The following is a 15538-nucleotide window of genomic DNA, read 5'->3' as shown; positions in this document are numbered from 1 at the left end:
AAAGTTTGTTCTCAGATGTCATATTCTCTTTTTTTTTTCATAGATACATGGGCAGGAGATATATCATCATTTTGCAGCTGCCAAATGCACTAAATCTCCCTGCTTTAGCTTGTTCTCAAAGAAGAGGCAAATGCTCTAAGACTTAGTAAACAACTAGCCTGCAAACTGAAAACGCCCAAAGCTCTGCCTTCTAAATCCACTGACACAGGAGTAAAATTAATTTAAGGCATCATCTCACAATTAGGTATTTTTGCCGAGGGAGGATGGAGTTTTCAGTTTTCAGGTTTTCACAGTTTTCAGTTTCACTTTTTTGGGCAATATGGAGTTCTTTAGCTGAGTCCCTTAGCTTTCACGTGTGACACAAGCAATTGCAGTGCTATGGAATCTCCTTGACATACAGAGACAGACACGGCTTATGGCAAAAGGGATTTGGTGCAGTGGACAGAAAGAAACAGTCCTGAACTTCAGAAAAGGCTGAATCTGGATCTGACATTTACGGTTTACACACACTTCTGGACAAACAGTCCTGCTGTGCATGCTGTAACAAATGGATCAGTGATTCAGCACAACATACTAGCCTAAAACAAAGACTGCTGTTCTTGCTGGGCCAAGAAGTGGAGGGTCACACACAACCATGCAGCACAGCAGAGTCCTGACTAAAAGCTCATGGAAGCCAGTGGGAGGTTTCCCGTGGCTCCAAGTGGCTCTGAAACCAAATTCTTCTCCTTTCTTAAAATATCCTAACCCTCCCTCCAAACTGGCATGTCAGCAAGGAGACATGTCAGAGAGGCCCAGCAGAGTCTAGCACTGCTAAGATATAAAAAGCTCCAGGAGTGCCCAGTCCCCTTACCCACCTCGCTAAGCACTTTTTTTTCTCCTATTCTCCACGGTCTTCCCGGTAGTGTTATTTGGACCTAAAACATTTTGGAATTCCAATCATTCCACATTTCTGCCTTGAGGACAGCTAAAAACAAAAATATGTTAATAAGATTCACAATCGTAAGAACTATATGGAGGAAATTATGGGGAAAACTGTGACAGTGATGCAAAACCCACTATGTGAAAATCCGCTGGGTATGACTTTTAGAGTTTTCTATGAATACCCTGAAACCATTCTTTAAACTAATGCTTTTATCCAACAGCCATTCACATCTGGGCATTTTATAGGTCTATTATATGCCTTGCCAAGAATACTGCGGTCACACTCGAGTCCAAACAGCCTCTCAGAAAAAAATCCTCATTGGGACAAAATGAAATAAGTTTGGTTTTTATGACATTTGGAAGGACAAGACTGTAACAAAATTCAGTGTGTAGCTGACAACTGCCATCTACTATGCCAGGGTAGTGGCATAGTATCTGCATTTTCTCTTCCCAAGATGAAGAAAATTAGCGATATGAGACTGCAAGTGGCAATTTTGAGGGTGAGGCTGGTTGTGAATTTAAACAATAAAATCTAACTATAAATCGGCTCAAAATCACAACTCTCACAGTAAGCACTGAAGGACAATAGTAATGGGAGAGGGGAGATCCTGACTGTAGGCCTTTCACACATTCCTAGGTGCAAAATAACAAAGATGAAAAGCCACACTGAGTACAGGCAATGATTTGTCCAAAGGGTAAGTCTATACTGCAGCCCAGAAGAGAAATAGGATAAACGAGCCAAATACACCTTTGTATTTCCATAGCTGCTATGAGAACTTAAAACATAAGGCTCTCTCTCCATATTAAAACTGACTGTGATGCAAGTTTTCTGCAGCGTCCTACAGGTTCATGGACCCAGGAACAGGCTGAAGAGAAGGGAGTTCAACAAGGCACAGAACTTTACATTGACCTTACATTGACTCCCAGTCACCAATGGGGCACAGTCATTACCTCAGGCTGATCTTTACAGAACTTGGTCTCTGCTGTTTTCTTGGCAGCAGTGCTCAATCTCTTTCCAGCTCAAATAATCTGCCAAGCAACATTTCACCACTGCCATTTCTTACGGCACACAACTAGTCTTTAGTTTTCATGCCTACTGTGCATGCCAGGTCCTTGTGCTCAGGGAGACTTCTGTGGGACTCAGTTCAGGCTCAGTGATTCTTGCAAGGCAAACAGGGCCACAGACTATATCCTAAAGAGTTCAGCTGGTCCAGAAATAACCTCACTACTTCCACTATTTCTTCAGAATGAAAATTAAGGGAGATGGTCAGGAGCAAAAATTAACACCTGATGAACATACTCCTGCTGAACCAGTGTGACATGGTGACATGCTGTGTGTGCATGTGATTGAGAGAATGCACACGTCCTGTAGAATTCTGGAAAAAAAAGAAGCCTTATGGCAGCAGACAGTTCACCATAAAATCTGTGAATATTGAAAACAAAATGAAAAGCTGTGGGACTGAATTTCACCTTTCTCTGGAAATCATCAGCCACGATATCTATGGCACCTCGCCAAGAAAAGCTTTAGTTAATGCCTGGCATTTTCTGATCTTAATTCTTTAAGCCTAATTTTGACCTGTATGAGATGCTGAATCAAAATTCCTTCTCTATATAAGCAGCAAATACCTAGCTGAGGTCTTACATCTTCTATCTTCAGCGTATCACTTCCTTTACCAGGGATAAAATATCCTTTACCAGGGATAAAAGCCAAGTTTCTTTGCTGGCCAGTTACAAAAGCTGCATATAGTTTTCAGACACTTAATGCATAAATACTCGGTTGGTTCAGAGAATGTCACATGGGCCCCTTCTCTAAATTCCAGTCTAGTAAGGAGATTAAGTCATCTCATCCTTTGAGTTATAGAAGAGTAGAGCAACACTTGCTGCTGTTAACTCATTAAGAAATTTCTGAGTTATTGAGAACAGTCCACTGTTGCAAGCAGACTTTTCAGGGCCCATATGATGACTGAATTGAAAGATGGCATTTTAACCATTGACTATCCCATAGTAAGGTCAAAAAGTTCATGGCTAGAGGAAATAGTAAAATATATTTCTCTTTGTCACAATGAATGCTAAATTATACCATCTGAAATAATTACAAATGTCAGTGTGCATTTGTCAGTTTATGTATAGCTAAGCTACGAAAGATCAATGATGCCATACAAAGCATTGCAAAGGCCTGTCTGCCTGGGGGACAGTATACCAATCTGATCATTTACATCCAGGACAAATGACTAGATGAAAGTTTCTACGATGATACAAAGAGTAAACCTGGAATATATACAACATAGGCTACAAAACAGAACCACATTTGGTTCTGAGGGTAAAACCCTGGAGATGAAAAAGAGCTATTTAAGCTAAATATTGTCAAAACCACAAACTCTCCAGCAGTTGAAAATTAGAAGATGGTTTCTAACCAAATTGAGATTTTGTAATTGGCTTTCCATTAGAGTAGTGGAGGCTTTCTAACTTTTCTTACTATAGAGCTTGAAAAATGACTTGTATAGAATCAAAGAATCATATACAGGTTGGAAGAGACCTTTATGATCATCTAGTTCCAACTCCCCTGCTTTAGGCAGGGACACTGTCCTCTAGACCAGGTTGCTCAAAGTTTCTCTTGATGCAACCCAGCATATAGTTGGCCTCTGGGCTGCAAGTACACATTGCCAGATAGCTCATGTTGAGCCCTTCATCAACCAACACCCCCAAATCTTTCTCCTGAGAGCTGCTCTCAAGCCATTCTCCACCCAACCTGTATCTGTGGCATTGCATGGAATTGCCCCGACCCAGATGCAGGACCTTACAATTGCCTTGTTGAACTTCATGACGTAGGCATGGGCCAACCTCTCAAGCCTGTCCAGGTCCCCCGGATAGCATCCCTTCCCAACTGCACCACTCAGCTTTGTGTCATCTACAAACTCAACACCACATATCACTTACAAAGATGTACACTCCTAGCAATAGCCAGCAATTGGACTCCCTCAGAATTTAATTATTAGACACACTTCTATTTAAGGTACTGCAATGGAAATGCTAAGTCATGGCCTGAAGCAGTAATTGAGCACCCAGGGGTGTTCAGATGCACACAGTGCACCTGAGTGACTGGAGGGGGTAGAGCCAGGATCCTTCCCAGACCTCATTTAAAGGTTGGCAGTGGATGTAAGGGTATTTCATTGGAGATCCCTGCATACCTGAGTCTGCTACCCTGCTATTGTTGCTGTACTTTCCATCACATTATAATGTGTATGGGAACTGCTGAGTCACGGCCTGAACCTCTGATTGATCACCTGAGGCGAACAATGAGTCAGCCATGGGAGCACAGCTGAAGGCAATTCTCCTGTGCTGCCGGAAGGGGTGGAGCCTTATTTTTATAATTATAGCATCTTAATATTTATTGATTGTACATAATGTTAGAGATACTCAAAGCTGCAGTAATCACATGAATTTGGAGTGCAGGCCAAGGCTATAACTTTCCACTCCTACATGGAACAGTGCTTTCCCTTGTATGTGTTCCCATTGAAAGTAGTGTGACAGCTCTCCAAGCATAGCAGTCTTAAACACAAATAAATGAGGCAACATAGAACATGCAAACATTTGCCAAAGCCATCTACTGGGGCTTCAGATCAAAAGTTTCCATCTTCAAACAATACTTTATTTTACTTTCTAAATGCTTCTGTAAGTCAATAGGTAAAAGCTGTAAGTCACATTAGATCATCAGTGCTGTAGCAAAATTCCACTTAAAACAAGGAAGGGCAATGTTTGAAGGTAGTTTTCTTATACCAAAAGGATCAGGTTAAAAAATAGGAGATTTCAGATACACAAACTTTTTCTGAGCCTAAGGACTTCCAGTATTTTGAAGAATTTTATTCTCATAATCTTCCCTCATCTTACATATTCCCATATGTCCCTTGAATGGATACCAACTTCTGACTGAAATTTAGCTTCAAAACAGACTTTTATTTGCAACAATAAATTTGACTTAAAAACATGATATCATCCTGCTCAATTTATTAACAGCAACAAAGCCCAATTAATGATTGAAACTGTGCCAAAATAAAAAGCAGTGTTTATTTTGCAGAAAAACCTGTGAAAGGCTTCATAAAACTGCAGAATCTTGCTTAAAACTAAAACTAAAAGATAGTAATTACATTTAACCCTTGAACAAATTAACAGTGATAGCATCATATGCTAAACCTGACACCCAGAAAAAATGAGGGAAAAAAGACCACTGGAGGAAAAATAACTCATTGTTCTTTAGCAACACACAACAGTTTAGCAACAGTTTGTTCTTCTGGTCACTGCAATGCACAACTACTCTACTATTCATATGATATGACATATTCATACTGTCAGTGATACTCCTCCCATCTCAAAGGGATTCTTTTGTATTTCTTTCTCCATTCTTTTCAAAAACAAATATTTGCTCCCATTTGGCACCTCCTGAGTGCTTATCCCAAACACTTTTCTAGGAAAGTATGTTCTAGTGTATGTTCTTTTGTATGAACAACTTCTATTTAATCTACTTTCTTTCCCCACATGACTGGATTAAAGTTTTATGGGGCCAAGGGTAAAACCAAACAATAAAAATAATCTTACTGTCATTGTCACTAAGTTTCACAGTAATTCTGTTGTGTTTTTCATCGTTTATTTCATCCTTTTTCCTCCTCCCTTCTTTAGATGATTAATTTCTCTACTTGCTGTCCCTCAGTCTGAAGTCTTCCCTGCTGTTCACATGAAAGAGTGTAAGTTACTGACTGTTGAAAACTTGAGCTGAAGCACAGCCAGGTCAAGATGAGGTTATATAAAAGTCTAAAGGCAACTTTTTTAGGTCACATTCTCAGCAGCACGGATTCTGAAAGTTTCAGTAAGTACACTGCACTTAATGCTCTATTTGACAGTATTGATTCCACTAATAGTGTCCACAGACAGTTTTTAACATGTATTTCTACCATGCACCTATAAGCACACCCTAAAGCACATACAGTACTTGTGTCACTTCCTGGCTACCTACACAGCAAGGCACTTATTTCTTCTCATGCACAGTGAAGACAAAACTTCAAAGTAGCTTTTTTTTCCCCCAGAATAATTTTAAAGCAATACTGCAGGGTTATTTTTTATTTTGGATGTTTTTTGTTGTTTTCTTTCTTTTTTTGCTATATGGAGCTGATTCAGTCTTTGAAATGATAGACAAAATGCCTTGTCATTCTAAATACTTTACACTGTGCATGTTTGCTTCCTTTCCTAAAACTATTTCATAGTCTAACTCTGACTGTGAGGAATCTCCAGTACATAAAAGGTGTTTACTTTGCTTCTTTCCCTGGTAAAATGACCTTTACAGTATTTTGGTTAAGCATTCTTATGACTGGAGACTCGTCTGAATGTTTTAGACTTGAAACCCCTTGGGATCTCTCGGGAATGCATTCTGTTTGGTTGCACATCGTGAGAAAACATGTGCATTTACTCATAGCTGTGAAAATTAAATAGAGCCTATGACTGTAGGCATAAATGGATCAGAGGAAAGCAACAATGTAGCTCTGATGGTAGCTACTAAACAAATCTCTCAGAGCAAGTTATATTTTCCATGTGCATTTCTTTACATAATAAATATGCACATGCCACATGGTTACAGATATACCCATCATGAGATAAAAATGTGTGTTCATAACAATATTACAGTATTTTATGGGTTTACATTGTCTCGATAGAAATTCCACTGAACACCATTCACTGTTCTGCATCAGCCTTTTCAGGTCATTTGGTCTCACCAATGACTATTTTTGCATTATATATCATACATCCAGCCATAGTCTAAAGTTTCAGTAATGAGTTCCATCTCCAGCCAAAAGTAAGCACCAAAGAACAAACTCTTCACTTACTGAAAACTTGGAAAGAGAATGTAACCCAAAGCAGTGGGGTTAGGATTTTTGTTTGTTTGTTTTTTCCCTCTGGCCTGCATGGGCTACCTTACCTCAAATAATATCTTCCAATAAAGAAAAAATGAAAGTACAAAGTCAAATGCCTACCTCTTCATGGCAATCACACATTCCAAAGCCTCCTTACTTTCAGTCTTCCAGAAGCTCTGACTAAACGTGACTTCATGCTTGTTCATAGGTTGATCATTCTGTAAAGAGTACTGCTGGCAAGAAATAAATATCTTGTAGGTAGGCTGCTTCTAATATGTGGGGAACTGAAAAGCTACGTGATGATTTATTAATCCCAAAACTAAATGTCATCCTGATTTTAACCTTGTTATCTATTTTTAACTAAAAGCAGGAATACAGGAATACTCTCTTTATATCTCCTTGGGGATATATACTTTATTAAACACAATATGGACATGTTTTATCTGCATATGATTCTGTAATTGAACAGAAAGCTGTACTTTAGTCCTGGTTTCTGGCTGTTGTTCGCATTCTGAAATATGTTCTAGCAGCTCTGGTTTTGTTGGAGCTGTATGTTAAATAACATTCTTCAGCATAGCAAGAAGCTGTTCAGAACCACAAAGCTAGTACTCGGTTTGCTGGCATTCTTAGGTCATGGAGTATGTTCACAGAAAGGGCCATAAGGGGTAAATATGTATGATGGAATTCACACAGTGCCTACAGCTTTTTTCTTGACAAGTAAATTCAGTGATGAGAGAGAAAAGCAAAAATTTAGAAAATAAAAATGTCTAAGACTCTTCAGATCAAGAGTGATTTTTCTTTAGATCTGTACATGCCTAAGAATGTGAGCAAGAATACTACATGCACATATATGCAAGCAACATTAGGCTATCTATAATAGAGTATCTCTATATTGATGAATCAGCCTTCAAGTATGCTTGGCACCATTCTGCAAAGGGAAGTTTCAGGCAACTAAACCCCTAAGAGAAAATTCCAGTTAGTATCTCCATATTGCAGCATTTATTGCTGGCAAAAAAAAAAAAAAAAGCTGCCAGTGTGAAGCAGTACAATGCTTCATCCAGCCACCAGGGACAGAACTGAAAAGCAAGATTTAGTATTTGTCTAAAGGGACAATGCAGATGGTCTTCTGCTAGCTCCACACACACACTGAGCGAGCAAGACATGCACCAGCTGTGGTACAAAGACTGCAGTTAGTAGGCATAGCTGTAGGATGTATATTTTACTTCAGACACTTTGCCAAGACACAGGATAATGTGCACTTGTAGATATAGATACTCAAAATACATTCCAGTATCTGCCTTGGCTTGATGCCTTCAGAAAGGTTCCTTCGGTCAGTATTTTCTGAACAGCCTTCAAGTTTGGATGCCTTCACCTCTGCAGAAAATTAGACTTGCCAGATTTGGCTGCTTTAGTTAAGGCTGGTTTGTGGGGATGCAAAGCTTGCACTGGCTCATTTTGAAACTGTTATTAGTACTAATAGCTCTAATTTTCATCCCCACAATTGAATAATACAACTCTTTATATGAGAATGTTCTTAGATGCTTTTGTTGTAAATAAAGTAATACTGATAATAATTTCCAAAAAGATAAGCTCTCTTGGCTTACTCAGGATAGGTTTATCAGATTCTCATTTGTCATGTACATTGGTAAAACTGGCTAAAGTCAAGCTCAGATTCAAAGAGCTCTGCCCTACCAGCAATCTTGTAAGCAAAGTAACTAAGGTGAAACTCATCGTAAGAAAGGTCTGCTCCTGTACCAAGGAGCAAGAAATCAAATACAAAGTGAAAACAACTGGCAAGGCAATAAAAAAACACTGACAGGACTTGAGGCCTACATTAAATTGCAGACGGAATAGAGATCCATAATATGACACTGCTGCAAAACTAAGGTTAAATGTAAGAAAAAACAGGCTACTCTTATGCCAGTGTATGCCATCAGGACTACTCTATATTAAAAAGAGTCATTATTTTTCTTCACTAAGTCCTATAAGGCTTCAACTGGAATGCTGCATATAGTTCTGGCTACTGTTTTTTTTCTCTTTTTAAAACACTGGAGAAAAGCTGGACAAGGCCCAAAAAGAAGAATAAGGTTCAGAAAATATGACTGATGAAGAAATTGGGTTTGTTTAGTCTAGCAGACCGAAGAGAGACATGATAGCAGGCTTTCATGTGTAAAAGATTGCTTGTAAGGAAATAGCAACCAGCCCCAGTGTCTGCAGAAGGATGGACAAGGAGAAATGAGTCCAAATTGCATTATGGAAGTACCTTTACAAGTAGAGAGGTATAAGCAAACAGCATGTAAGATTCACTACAGGTTGGGCGATTACCACTTAGACAGACTGCTCGACTTGAACCTGGTTAATTGCAGAAGACTGGATTAGGCTGACATTCATCTGAGATCTCTGCTATTTTCTACTCCTTTCTCTTACATTACTGGTTTCATTCTAAAATACTTTCTACAGTATCTCTTATACAACCAACTATTAGTTTGTGTTTCTTCGTTGCATGTCTCTCCATCTCAGTTCTCTGCTCTGAGATGTCCATAGCAATCCCAATTCCTTTTCATAACAGCAACCTCATATATCCATCTATTCCCAATTTCCTGTTTACTTCACTAACATTGTCTAGGTAGAAGGAAGTAAGCACGAGGGCTGATTGAGACTACTTGTAAGTAAAAACCGCAGCTGGAGCAGCTGACTGGCCCTCTAGCAGCTGACTGCTTTACAGAATAACCTGCCTGTCACATCTGGAAATTTGAGTTGTCTCTCTTTATACAGCTGACAATTTTCATGAGACTTACAAAAACTTTCTTAACACTTCTACTCTTTGACAGATTTTTGTTTGACTCTTTGGAAACAGATTCAAAGTTATTAGGTGAGGAAAGTGGTCTTCTATGCAGATATAGACCTATAGACATTCAGCATCATCACATATGCCTCATTTCCTTAGGAAACACAGCTAAAGAATTCTACCTCTACAAACTCAACTTTGTTCAAATCAAGGATAAAATAATTTGGATGTCCACATTCCTAGTACCTAATTCCTTAAGAAAGGGAAGCTATGAAATAATATGCTAGGCTGCAAATTTAAGTCCCCAGTGTGTCCCACAGATGCTACCTGGAGGACTTTTCAATATTGAGTGGAAACACACCTAGGCAGAACTGTTTAGATCACCATTTGTTCTTTAGTTCATCTTTTAAGACCAAGTCTTCAGCCTTCAAAAGGGCCATTCAAATTTTTTCTCACCACAGCATAAACAGTTTGGTTTCTCTCTTGTTACTGGGTGTCCTTTTTCAGATATTCTAAGTAGTTTTGTTTAAGTGAATATGGTCACAGCTGGACTGTGGGAAAGATGACTTCTATTTTTGCAGTGGAGAGAGGAAGGTATGTGTTACACATCACAGTTATCTCCTGGATGAACCTCTCCAGAACGGTTTGAGCTACTTCACATGTTGTGCCATCACGCAACAATGCAGCATCAAACACTGCAAATGCAACTTCCTTAAAACTTCCTCCCATTCCCAGAAGTCATTATGTGAAACAATTTGGCAGACAACTTTAAATTGCTATATGTATTATGCTATATGTGACCTGAATTTAGGAGATGTGAGTCACAGCAGACTCACATAAATAGAGCAGTATTAGAACCTGACCCTGAAGAATTTTATTTATGTCTTATTCATGTGACTCAGTCAACAGGGCTAATGACATATGAGTAAGTCTTTGCAGGTTCAACGCTGCCGTTACGAGCTCTGGGATAAAGAAAAGGCCAGGCATAATCAGAAACTGGAAAAAACGTGCCTGTAACTTCTATGCGTTTCCCATCTCATGTATGTAAACCACACAGCTGCAGTTCCATTAAGTAGTAGGGTGCATGGGAGTTTAAACTGGGGTGTGTCGAGGCTTCTTAGCTGTAAACTTCACAGATCATTTTATATGCTCAAAATAATCTGTTGGCAAGACATCTTACTTCCCAGCCCCCAAGGCATTGTTTGTAATAAAAGCCTGCAAATAACTACAGTGAGCAGTTTTGCTATTCAGTCTCCTTCCTCAAAATGAGACAGAACTTTTCCAGTCTTCCTAAAGTGTTACCCACACGTGTGCATCGTGTAACGGCTGCTCTGTCAGACCCCTGCAGACACTTATGAGGAATAAGGGAGTGACCAAAAGCTGGCACTGCTTATTTGCAGCTCAGCAGTAAAGAGCAGCATTTGTCTTAATTTGTTCATCTAGACTAAGTCCATAGCACACGTAAACTGTGACAAAGGACGCTCTATCAATCAGTTCTCATGAAAGGTGAAAAAGTAGACAGCTTCACCTACTGTGACAAGTGGAGGGGACTTAGGAAATTACAGCACAAGGTTTTTACTTCTCTATTTCAGTCCCTTCTAGGCACTTCATTTTAAGTAACTGGCTTTTAAGAAACTCCTAGGCACATCACTTCCTGGTAGAAAATTACAGTTCCTTCCCAGGAACAAATTACTGTTTATTCATCATTTCTGTTAGTTACTTTAAATGTTTTTTTCCAGTTGTGTAATGACAGCACAGTCTTTTTAATATGTTTTAACATACATTATTCACTTTCTCTATCACATCACCATCAGCAAGACCCAGCTGTGTGTTGCACAGATCCTTCAATGCTGTTTTCTCCGATGTTTAAATTATGCAATATTAAGTAAAGGCATTATTAGGAGCAGTGCTTTGAACCCATGATTAATTGATTGATTTTGCCTAATTAAAAGAAGAAAAGCACAGAGATAGAGCACTGTCATTGGACAACATGGGTAAACTGTATACGCTCTGTCTTGTGTATAATCAAGTTCAGACTGATTGTGTAACACAAGGTTAATGCTGGAGACGAAAGATGCTCTGATAGGTGAACAATAACTGAAGTTTCTTCTTTCCTCTGTGACTACCCGAAAAGGAATATAAGCTCTGCAGCTGCTTGTTTACAACACATAGAAACTCACTGGGTCACAGACTGCTGCCATGCAAATAAGCAGCTTTCAATCACTTTATGGGATCAAAGGTCCTGTATGCAAATGTATAAACACATGTACTTATGCTCACCTCAACTAAGCAGAACATCTGAAAGCACACATCCACAAGCATGCTCTGAATTTTAACAAGAACGAGGAAATTCTACCATGTGCTTGAATTTCAATACATGCTCTAATGATTCACTGGCTAGAAGTACTTTGCAAAGGCAGAGAATAGGCGCCTATATCTAAGGTTACCTTTGATCCATTGATGGCAAGGGCAGTGTATGAAGATATCTTTTCACTGGGAATGCTGCTTTTTGTCCTCTTTATTTCTGCAGAGACAAAGGAAACTGAGTTGAAGTACAGTAACTGTTCTTGGTTTCAGGAATACAGTAGGGAAGCAGTTTACACTTTGTACTTTAAATTACAATTCTTATAAAAGCAACGCAAATTTCATCTAAGGAAAAAGGCTTAAAGACGACTGATTGGCCTTACTTCTTCTCTGGTAATGCAGCAGTACAATACTGTATGCCACTGCTGTACAAAAACCCTATCATTACATGTTCAATGCAAGTACTTCAAAGATAAAAATATCCAATCTGATTTTTGTACGCAGGCAGATGTGATGTGCATAGGGAATACACCTGCACACTAAGAGAACCAGAATCGCTAAGCATGGTTTGCTTGTCAAGGTATTTTGGTATAAGCAATTTTTTCACACTAGTTTTCATAGAGGGCCTCTTCCAGAGACATGAGATGAATCTACCACAGAACAATGAGCTGGAGTCCACGTCACTGGGGAACGGTTATGTCCTGCCTTCAAATACACACTCCTCCAACAAGTACCTACATCCTCTGGCCTCTAGCCATCATTATCTTTACTGACAGCACCAGGAACAGCAACAGAGCACAGCCACAGAAGGCCATAATTGGTGAGATCTTCCTCAACCAACTTCAGGCACTGAATCCAAACTGCGAGTTGTTTTCGCAGTTTTGTTTAGGCTTAGGTTTGACCCTAAAACAAACAAGGCCTTCTGAAGACTCTTTAACAGAGGAAGGACATAACCAGCAAACCCAAGTCTGTTTTCAGACGGGAAGTGCAATGAATCCCCCTGAAAGCAAGCCAAAGGAATTTTGCGCAGCATGAGAAAATTTTTTAGACCTTTGCTAAATTGTGGAATGATGATGATGATAGTAACAACCAAACTCATAATCTCTTTTGTTCATTATTTCTATATTTAAATTTATCTTCGTACACTTTACACATTTATTAGAAATTATATTGTACATTTTTAAAGCTTTTCTTCTGCGTGCCTAAAACAGAACAGATAAACTGCTGTGAATTATTTTAATACCATGCATTTCAGTGGCACCGTTCCACTGAACTTCCTAAATTGAATCAGCCAGATCATTACCCCTAAATTACAGTTTCGGGACAGGTTATTAAGATTCTATTTTCTATATTAAAAACTTTAAATGAAAAAGTCTATACTTCTGTGTGCTAGGTGATAGCATTATAAAAAGATTCCAGACAAATCTAATCTAGAGAAAGGTTCATTTATAATAGCAACTACACTTCTTCATGGCTTACCTTGGATTGAGACCATACTTGAAACCACACTGACTGATTATTTTCAACAAATTTGCACACTAAAATCAGAGCAGATACACTATTCACTTTCTTGAACCTTACTATTATCCATGTGGATGTGAAACACTGCAGTATAACATGGCAGCATGCTCAGTTCTGACTTCAGCTGTTCTACTGAGAAAGATGATGCTTCAAGAAAGGAGAAAAGCAGTCCCAACAAGTACAGAAAGTGAGCCACTGCAGGGCAAGAAAAGCTGAATCTTTAGATTCAGATCCATAGATTAGGATCCATACTTCTATCAACACTCAGGTTCCAACTCTCGTCCTGAAAATCAGTTTGTTCAGTTGATAAAGAGTTAATAAAACACTCCAGCATTTTTCACTTGAACAGCTGTTACAAACTAAAAGAAATTACTCTCTGTATAGCAATTGAAAAAGTCAAAGTAGTTCTGCATGTATCACCAATGAATTTAATGGTTCTGCAATAGAAATTAATTTTTCAAATCGTTAGAGTAACATGAATGCATTAACTCTGGCTGATTCAATGACTACTACGGAGTGAGACCACACTTAAAGAAGTGAAATCATTACCAACGTTGTCCTAAATACTTGCTGTGGGGCTTTTACTTATTTCCAGCTACAATTTTTGCAGTCTCAAAGCAAAAGCAATACTAACAAGCTTTGGAGTTGTAAAATATTCTGCAATGAATATTCAATGGAAGTAAACAGAGGACCTTGTACCCCAGAGAGATATGGTGAAAGGATGTGATTCCAAGACTCGTGACAAGAAAGGGAACAGATTCATGATTTGAAACATCTATAGAGCTGGTACCTGTTTTAGCCCAGCTCACATTCTTGAGCACATTCAAATGACAGCAGGTAAATTCCCCTAGAACTGTTTCAACAAATCAGTCCTCCCTTCCCTAATGGAAATTCCAGTATCAATGATAAGAATGTAAACTGGTATTAGCAGCACAGAGGTCAACAGAGCTAGGTTTAAACACTGTGATAAAAACTTGAACCTGGAAGTGTTGGACACGGCAAAATTATGGGCCAGATTTTGACCTCAGTCATTGGGATGCATTTCTGATTTATTCATATACTTCGAGTTTGATTTTCTAAAAGCATTCTTTAAAATTTGAAGACAAGTCCAAATTGAAAAATTTGGATCTCAATTTGATTATTTTTCAAAGTCATGAGGAATTTTATGAGTTTTTTTGGGCTCTGTATGGGAATTGCTCGGTCATGGCCTGAACCAATGAATGAGCACCAAGTGAGAAGGTATGGCCAACCCAAGGAGCTCAGGTGCAAGCAATGTGCAAGCAAGAGTGACCGGAAGGGATGGAACTTGGGTCCACCCCATCTCACCCTCATTTAAGGGTTAGCAGCCAAAATCTCTCTTTAGAGACTGAGCTCTTTTTGAGGTGTTACCAGTCTTCAGAAAGGGTAAGTAACCTTCTAGATTGCTTTCTAAACTAGATATCTTCATAGGCATGCTCCTGTCCTAGAAGAACGTGTTATCATTGCTTTCCACTGCTCCATAGGCTCCAACACTTTTTCAAGTATCAACCAGCATCTCATGCTTAGAATGCCCATTCACTGAGGTTACAAGCATCTCATAGGGAATATTCTGACAAAAGTTGAGAGGTTCATCCATGCACCTTCGGATAAAGTAAGAGATAAACATGGGATGTTCTTTTTCACTTTGAAGTGGGTGGTTCTGGATTCTTGCCCCAACTTCCGCACTTACTGTAAAAACAGTTTTGACATTCTCTTTCAGCTTTCAACATGACCTCAGCTTGACTTAGGGATTCATGAGGAAAAGCTTGATCAGAACCCTCTGGATTCAGGGATCTGGAATCATAGAATCATTAAGGTTGGAAAAAAACTACTAAGATCTAGCTCAATTACTAATTAATCACCACTATACCACTAGATCATGTCCTTCAGTGCAGCATCTACCCTTTTGTTGAAAACCTCTAGCGACAGCTCCACCACCTCCCTAGGCAGCCTGTTCCAATGCCTCAGCACTCCTTCAGAGAATAAGTTTTTCCTAATATCCAACCTGAACCTCTCCTGGAGCAACCTGAGGCCATTATTTTCCTTCCTACTGCTGTTACCTGAGAGAAGAGGTTGACCCTCATTC

General features: G+C 39.1%; 1 long non-coding RNA gene across 1 annotated transcript in view; it reads right to left on the bottom strand.

Annotated features, from left to right (window-relative positions):
* Positions 1-15538, bottom strand: part of LOC122177925 — a 157796-nt gene that overhangs the window by 141337 nt on the left and 921 nt on the right. The window contains exon 2 of the long non-coding RNA XR_006178200.1: positions 12057-12133. This is a non-coding gene — a long non-coding RNA (uncharacterized LOC122177925). The remainder of the gene's footprint in view (positions 1-12056; positions 12134-15538) is intronic.

Source organism: Lagopus leucura, unplaced genomic scaffold (assembly GCF_019238085.1).
Source record: "Lagopus leucura isolate 7727_CA_CO unplaced genomic scaffold, USGS_WTPT01 Super-Scaffold_1, whole genome shotgun sequence".
Taxonomy (NCBI): domain Eukaryota; kingdom Metazoa; phylum Chordata; class Aves; order Galliformes; family Phasianidae; genus Lagopus; species Lagopus leucura.
This window is presented reverse-complemented; position numbering and strand designations above follow the sequence as displayed.